Raw genomic sequence first — 8,332 nt, forward strand, 5'->3', positions numbered from 1 at the left:
CTGAACACAGTTTTCAACCACGAATGTGTCGTGAAAATATAAAGCTTTTACGATTACTGACACAAGCCACAATTTTCGTTGCCTTAACGGAGAAAAAAACAAACTAGAATAAATTATTAGGTCATTTTCCAACGACTTCTTCCTGTACGAAGGAAAATGTGAAAACATTTAAGCAAATTACTCAAAATTCTTACTAATTGTAACTTCTTATATAAAGGTGACAATCGGTCCAGCGGTTCGACACATACTTTGGTCAAATAATGGTTTAAAGATAGATCAGTGCATATCCATCAATCGCCAATTCTTGGGCTACTTTTTTTTTTAATCAACGAATAGTGGGATTGATCGTCACATTATAATGCTTCCACGGCTGAAAAGGCGAACATGTTTGATAGGACGGGGATTCGAACCCGCGTCCCTCAGATTGCAAGCCAAACGCTCTGTCACTTAGGAACACCGGACCAAGATGTAGAGATGGTCGTGTTTCGGCATTTATCGAATGGTTCTAATTCTAACGACACTCACTTCACGACGTAAGAGTTCATTTACGTCGGTTGGTGTACTTCGAACCATTCCTTCATGAGAAACATGATGGATTGTACGTGCTATATTTCACTTTTTTTTTTTTAAATATCTAAGCTGTGATTTATCTCTTAGCAATTAAAATACAGTATCTTTCAAGTCAATTACAGTATTAGCAACATCACTTTTAACGTACGTTTGACTTTCTATTCAAAATGAAAAATTATTAAACATTCTTACACTACTATATTTACGACACTAAATTCGGCCACAACGTAGTGTATTGGTTAAAGTATCTGATTGGGGAATTCGAGAATCTCGGGTTACATACATGGTGCTAATGTGCTTCGAATTAAGCTGCGAATGCATTATATGACAATCAAAACCACTTTTTGTTTAAGAGTAATCGCTTCAGATGGAGGATGTCTTCCCTTTGGTCTGCAGTTCAACGTTAGGAACGGATGCGTCTGAACCAAAGGAACCTCTGATGAGATTGTTTATAGTCCACTGTATGGGGACACTTGTGTGTATATGGACACAGGTGTTTGTTTCTTTAGAACCAGCGAATACGTAAATTATATATGTGCCGATTGTATGCACACTTGATGTGGACAAATTATACACACACACACAAATATAAGGTAATAAACGTTGTTAATGAAAATTCCCTGGTGGCTACAACTCTAATTTAAATGATCGTTTTGACTCACGCAGACATAAATAAACAATCCCTAGGGGCTACAACTTTAATTTAGATGTTAATTTTGTCTCGCATAGACATAAATAAACGTTGTTAATGGGAGGTTTCCTGGCGAATACAATTCTAACGTAAATTCTATCTGATAGAGACATAAACACACACGGGAGTAACTATTTATTGTATTACTTTTATATGTTATTGAACCGAAACAAAACATCTATCGAATGTCCGTGATTACGCGGGAGAGAAAAAGTGTAATATAGTTCGAAATTCTAACACAGATTTACATCTTAATCTGTCATTACTAAAGTTCATAAACATAATGTCACCCTGAAAAGTGACCATAATAATCTTAAATTGGTGCAGCATTAAAGTGTCTTCCTGAAGTAGATTGAAAACCCTTCTAAAGGAAGCATTGCATTTAAAGACGTCTAAATATATATATATTGCATTTCTCAACGTGACATTAAAAGCGACAACATAAATTAGCTTCACAGTTTCGTCCAGTTATACGTGATGTCTGACGAGAAAAAAAAAAATGTGAGCGCATCAATATGACAGCAGATGCTTCACTAACATGTTGGGAACACATAAGTACAAGTTGTTTGATCTGTTTTCTATCTTAACATATTGTACGAACAATCAATGAAAAACGGGAGTTCACGAATAGCTTTGTCACTGAAGGACTCAGAGCAAATTACATCTTCAAACGATGCGAGATTCATTAACAATCGGTTTGCTTGTTTTTTTTTTAATTTCACGCAAAGCTGCACGAAGGCTATCTGTGCTAGCCGTCCCTAATTTAGCAGTGTAATACTAGAGAGAAGGCAGATAGTCATCACCACCCACCGCCAACTCTTGAGCTACTCTTTTACCGACGGATTTGGGTGAGATTGATCGAAATATTATAACGCCCCCCCGGCTGAAAAAGCAAGCATGTTTGGTGCGACGGGAATTCGAACCCACGAACCTCAGACTGCGAGTCAAGTGCCTTAACCACCTGGCCATGCCGGGCCTCGTCACTGTGAAAACTATACCTTTCAAGCATGTTAAATTCATTAAAATAGATTTGTCAGATTTGTTTTAACAGAAAATGTTAACTATGTAGCGATTTCGACTCCCAGTACAAACTCGCATGGAAATCTTGCTTCTGAAATATTTCTTCCATAAACTGATTTCATTAACAATCATAACTGAACTGTGTAACTGTTAAACAAATTATACAGTAACAACTTTTTTTTTCCTTTTAAATCCCGGTCGCACCAAACATGCTCGCCTTTTCAGTCGTGGGGACGTTATAATCTTACAATTAATCCCACTATTAATTGATAAAAAAGCAGTCCAAGAGTAGGCGGTGGGTGGTGATGACTAGCTGCCTTCCCTCTAGTCTTACACTGCTAAATAGGGAGCGGCTAGCGCAGATAGCCCTCGAGTAGCTTTGTGCAAAATTCAAAAAACAAACAAACAATCCTTTCAGATTCTAATATGTCAACCATACGAACGCTAAAGGGAACCCATGACGTCGAACTGAAATTTCTAATTATTTGAAGGTTATAGAATTATCAGCATTATTTGTATTTCTTGAAGAACATTTCAGTGTTTACTACGAACTACCAACAACGACATCATAAAGTTTAATAGCTAGTGAAAGAAAAGGTTAGCCGTGTTTATTTTAAAGTCAATGAATAACTGATGAAAGTGACTCCAGTATGAACAGCAAGATAAACGTTTAGCAATATCCTCCGAAAACAACAACATGAAATAACAAAATATTGTAATCATCACACCTCACAACAAGTCTACTGAAACCTTCGGTTTCTAAAGGAACGTTATATCGGTTATCGCAACTCGTACGTCTGAAAATTCCAATTTTTAACAGATCGGTAAATTACTAATCATTCATCGAAACAAGTCTTGAAATCTCCTGTTTCTAACAGCACGTTTATTAAATCACTAATCACGACTCAAAAGTAAAACTTTAGGATTCTAACAGCACTCCAAATTACTAGCCTAGAGATCTAACAAGTGTTGGAAACTCCTGTTCCTAACAGAATGCTATGTACGTTGCTAGTTGGGTATTGTAACAAATCTCTTGAAAGTTCATGAATATTTAAATACTAATCACTAATCATTATCACTGTTTTCTAACAGCATGTTAAGTTGCTAATTACAACACTTCGTTTGGTTTGTACTAAAATCGTTTCTGACGTTTCTTCGACCTATTTATAATCAAACACGTCATTAGTGTGGTTTCGCTAGATAGTAGATAGGGACAGTGGGAATTTAGTTCATGCGCGTCACTAATTAGATGTGACTTTATATGAAAAGTTGTTATATGAAAGTCTGGCGGATTTGATTTTTACAATTTAAGTCCTTTACAACTTCACGAGTGAAAGGAACAGTTTTAGAAAGGTGGATGTATTGTTTGTTTTTGAATTTCGCACAAAGCTACTCGAGGACTATCTGCGCTAACCGTCTCTAATTTATTAGTGTAAGAAGGCAGCTAGTCATCACCACCCACCGCCAACTCTTGGGTTACTCTTTTTCCAACCAATAATGAGATTGATCGTCACATTATAACGCCCCCACGGCTGAAAGGGCGAGCATGTTTGGCGCAACGGGGATGCGAACCCGCAACCCTCGGATTACGAGTCGCACGCCTTAACACGCTTGGCCAAAGTGGGTGTAATACCAGCTGTTTATGTTCTCCTTAGGTGTACACCTTTCCTTAGGTGAGAGTTAACGCAACTGTTAACAGAAGACGGCTTCAGTTGTCACTATCACAGTTTAATGGAACATTTGTTACACACGTTACTAACGTTCATTTCTTTCCTAGCATCTGAGATTGGATATTCGTCGTTTACTTTTTTTTTCGGTCGTTTTTCACACTGGATTATTGATATTACCAAACAATTCTGTCTTATGAAGTCTATGTTGTCGCTTTCCTAGAGTCTTCACTCTGTTCCTGTCGCTTGTAATAGGACCTCTTCTAGTTGTTTAAAGTTTACTGTTCCGCCATTTTATAAAAGTCTCTGTGATTTTATGTGCTTTTTTTTATACCATCAAATATGTAAAAATCACTAAAATCCGCCATCATCTTCTTTTAGAGAAAACCATTTCGTAAAAGAGGCAAAAAAAATCTTTAATGAATACAAACGATAATAGATTTTTGGCGCAATTCCATGCTAAACCACAGTTACCTAAGTGTTAGGAATAAAAAACGAAAGCTGGGATACAAGTATATATACTATATATACTAATTATATTTATACTATTATAGGTATTATACTAAGTAATTATAAACGTGTACAGCACATTTTGCAGTTTTTTTTTTTTATCTCTTTACCTTGCTAATTTCACGTGGACCTGAAATATTGTGACGTACACACGTTACTCCAATAGCGAAAGGAGGCCCGGCATGGCCAGGTGGTTAAGGCGCTCGACAAGTAATCCGAGGGTCGCGGGTTCGAATCCCCTTCGCATCGAACATGTTCATCCTTTCAGCTGTGGGGGCATTATAATGTGGCAGTCAATCCCACTATTCGTTGGTAAAAGAGTAGCCTAACAGTTGGCGGTGGGTGGTGATGACTAGTTGCTTTCCCTCTAGTCTTACACTGCAATATTAGAGGCGGCTAGCGCGGATAACCCTCGTGTAGCTTTGCACAAAATAAAAAACAAACAAACAAACTAATAGCGAAAGGGCTTCAGCGCAGCGCAATTGGATTATTTTTCACATGGTTTCCTACTCGCGGTCGACACGACTTTGTTCCAACAGCTTCACTGTGCCAGATCACTTGAGTCACACCATGTAACAATGGAATTGCAAGACAAGATTGAAATTTTCTAAAAAATATAAATATATATAAACTGAATTAGAAAACAAACAAATAAGCTTTTACATTCTTATTTATACCTGTTCCACTTCCGATAGGCCTAACTTTCTGACTTGGGCACAACTTAGTGAGGCGAATTTCTTTTAGGGTTCCAGGTTCTGCTCAGTTAATTAAGGGAGAGAAAGAGGGGGCACACTCAGTTTAATCTTTTTTTTTTTTCTTGTCCCCCACAGCTGTAAAACAATAATAACTACTTCTGTTTCACGCATCACGTGTCAAGAGTACTATCGTAAAATGCATGACTAAGTGCCTAGCGTTGCGTCTTGCGAAAAAGTCAATACGTACGTTATGTAAAATTAAGTTTCAGTGGTACTTCATGCGTTTAAACAGATCATTCGACGTTAGTTTGGATACGTTAAGACTGACATTAGAAACTTATAATTTCACTCAGGGAAAAATGACGCGAAAGCCCTTGAGAACCCGCATAACAATTAATATGTGAAGCACCATTTTGATTTTATTATACAAGCTCTATTACTATTAGCTGTTTGTGTAATTACACGCCTTTGGTAAAGTGACAAAGTAGATAACCTCTCCTGTAACCTGATGCTTCAATTGTGGAATGCACACAGACGACTTGACTATTTAAACTGTTTAGACTACGTTTATAACTGAAATTGTAATGCATGCCGTACGCACCACTTACGCAAAACAATGTATTGTACATTTTAGGTTTCCTGAAACTAGTTCGTTTTTATAAGCCTATAAAAATAAGCAACTTAAGATTCCAGTATTAACTTCCAGTACACGCACTTTATCTGTTATTTGTTATACAGGTTACCACAACACGACGACATGTTTACAATTAAGGGTTAACTCCGGAAAAGTATTACTTGTAACGCACGGCCAATGATTATTTACAAAGGAAAAAATTATTTTTCTTGACATATACATCCACATCTCAATGCAAATTTAGTAATTGTATAAATGATTTTGTTTGTTTGTTTCCTAAGAGCAAAGTTGCACAATGGATTACACGTGTAACGTCTATCACGGGTATATTCTAAGCCTTCGGACTTACCAACGCTGAGCCACGGGAGATTTATACATAAAATCTCAGACAAAGTGTTTTGTTCTTAAACCTCTCTCAATATTAAAATATAAAAACTACAGTACAGTTAGTTTAACATACTGTACAAACGTAAAGCAGTAAATTGCTCAAACAACAATATGAAACTCGGTTACTTTGTCAGTACATACATTTTGCTAAAGTAGTTATAACGTTTATCATCAGATGGCAGCACAAATACACAAAGTTCAATTTGCAGTTGGAATTGACACTAAGAAGTGTTGGGTTCAGTTTCATCTAATTACAGGTGGTGCTCTAGTTTTTAATATGCTTGAAGAAAAATCTATAGCTCCCAAATCGTCAAAAGGTTTCACATACCTGTCTTTATAGAATATAACCCAAAGCTGGTACCATGTTCTAACAACTGGAACGATATTGTGTGAGTGTTTGTGCGTAGTTCAAAAAATCAAACATTCCTTTTAGATTTTATTATGTCAACCATACGAACGCTAAATGGAACCCATGACGTCGAACTGAAATTTCTAATTATTTGAAGGTTATAGAATTATCAGCATTATTTGTATTTCTTGAAGAACATTTCAGTGTTTACTACGAACTACCAACAACGACATCATAAAGTTTAATAGCCAGTGAAAGAAAAGGTTATCCGTCTTTATTTTAAAGTCAACTTAATGAATAACTGATGAAAGTGACTCCAGTATCAAGAGCAAGATAAACGTTTAGCAATATCCTCCGAAAACAACAACATGAAATAACAAAATATTGTAATCATCACACCTTACAACAAGTCTTCTGAAACCTTCGGTTTCTAAAGGAACGTTATATCGGTCATCGCAACTCGTACGTCTGAAAATTCCAATTTTTAACAGATCGGTAAATTACTAATCATTCATCGAAACAAGTCTTAAAATCTCCTGTTTCTAACAGCACGTTTATTAAATCACTAATCACAACTCAAAAGTGAAACTTTAGGATTCTAACAGCACTCCAAATTACTAGCCTAGAGATCTAACAAGTGTTGAAAACGATTGTGCGTGTGTGTGATTTTGTGTAAATCTGTAGACTTACCGCTGTACTAGCGGGACATGAATTTTCGATATAATTTCAAGTTTTCATATATAAAGGAAACGAGTAATATCGTGAAGCAGTAAACCGAACTGTGTACGATAAAAGTGTCTTTTGAAATCACAGGGACCGTTGTTTTATTACATGTGTAATGACAATTTTTTTTTCTCTTATACTACATCATTTTGAATTTAAAAATTACTGGAGTAAATTTGTTTTAAATTTTACGCGAAGCAACACGAGGGCTATCTGCGCTATCTATCTCTAATTTAACAATTTAAGACTAGAGGGAAGGAAGCTAGTCATCACTACCAACTGCCAACTCTTTCACCAGAGAATAATGGTATTGACCGTTGCATTATAACGCCCCCACGGCTAAAAGGGCGAGAATGTTTGGTATGACGAGGATTCGAACCCACGACCCTCAGGTTACGAGTCGAGTGTTTTAGCCACCTGGCCATACCGGGCCACTGGAGTTGTAGCACTACAGTTATTTGAATTTGTTTGAATAATGTTTGTGCACTAATGACAATAACTTGTACTATATATCTTCTATAATGTGGCTTCACCTCTTAAAGACGTTTATATCTACTTGGTAGCGACCACAAAGCTATAGAGTGGATTATCTGTGCTGTGTCCACTGCGGGTATCGAAATTCAAGTTGTAGAGTAGTAATACATCAAAATACTAAAAAAGAGGCTTTCGATAACCGTGGTGGAAAGAGCACAGATAGCCCATGTGTAGGTATAGCCCATTGTGTAGGTATGTACTTCAAGCCTACAATTTCAGTAGCCCTCCCATTGCTCAGTTGTAAGTCTGAAGGTTTATGACGCTAAAAATTGCGTTTCGATATCCGTAGTGGGTACAGAAGAGATAACCTTTAGGTTAGCTATGTGCATAGCAACAAATATTTCATTATGTTAACCTGTCCCTGAGATACTAAAACTAGAAAAAAAAATTATGATACTATCACAGAACATATCTTCCTTCACATGGTGGCTACCTACCTAAACACAGCGCAGTATATTTCGACAATTCTAACAATAAGTCGCCACCATGCAACACAATAGGCTGTTGGTTGCTGCCGAAGATATCCAGTGAACGAAATATGTTCCTTTGAAT

This window comes from Tachypleus tridentatus, chromosome 5, assembly GCF_004210375.1.
Source record: "Tachypleus tridentatus isolate NWPU-2018 chromosome 5, ASM421037v1, whole genome shotgun sequence".
Taxonomy (NCBI): Eukaryota; Metazoa; Arthropoda; class Merostomata; order Xiphosura; family Limulidae; genus Tachypleus; species Tachypleus tridentatus.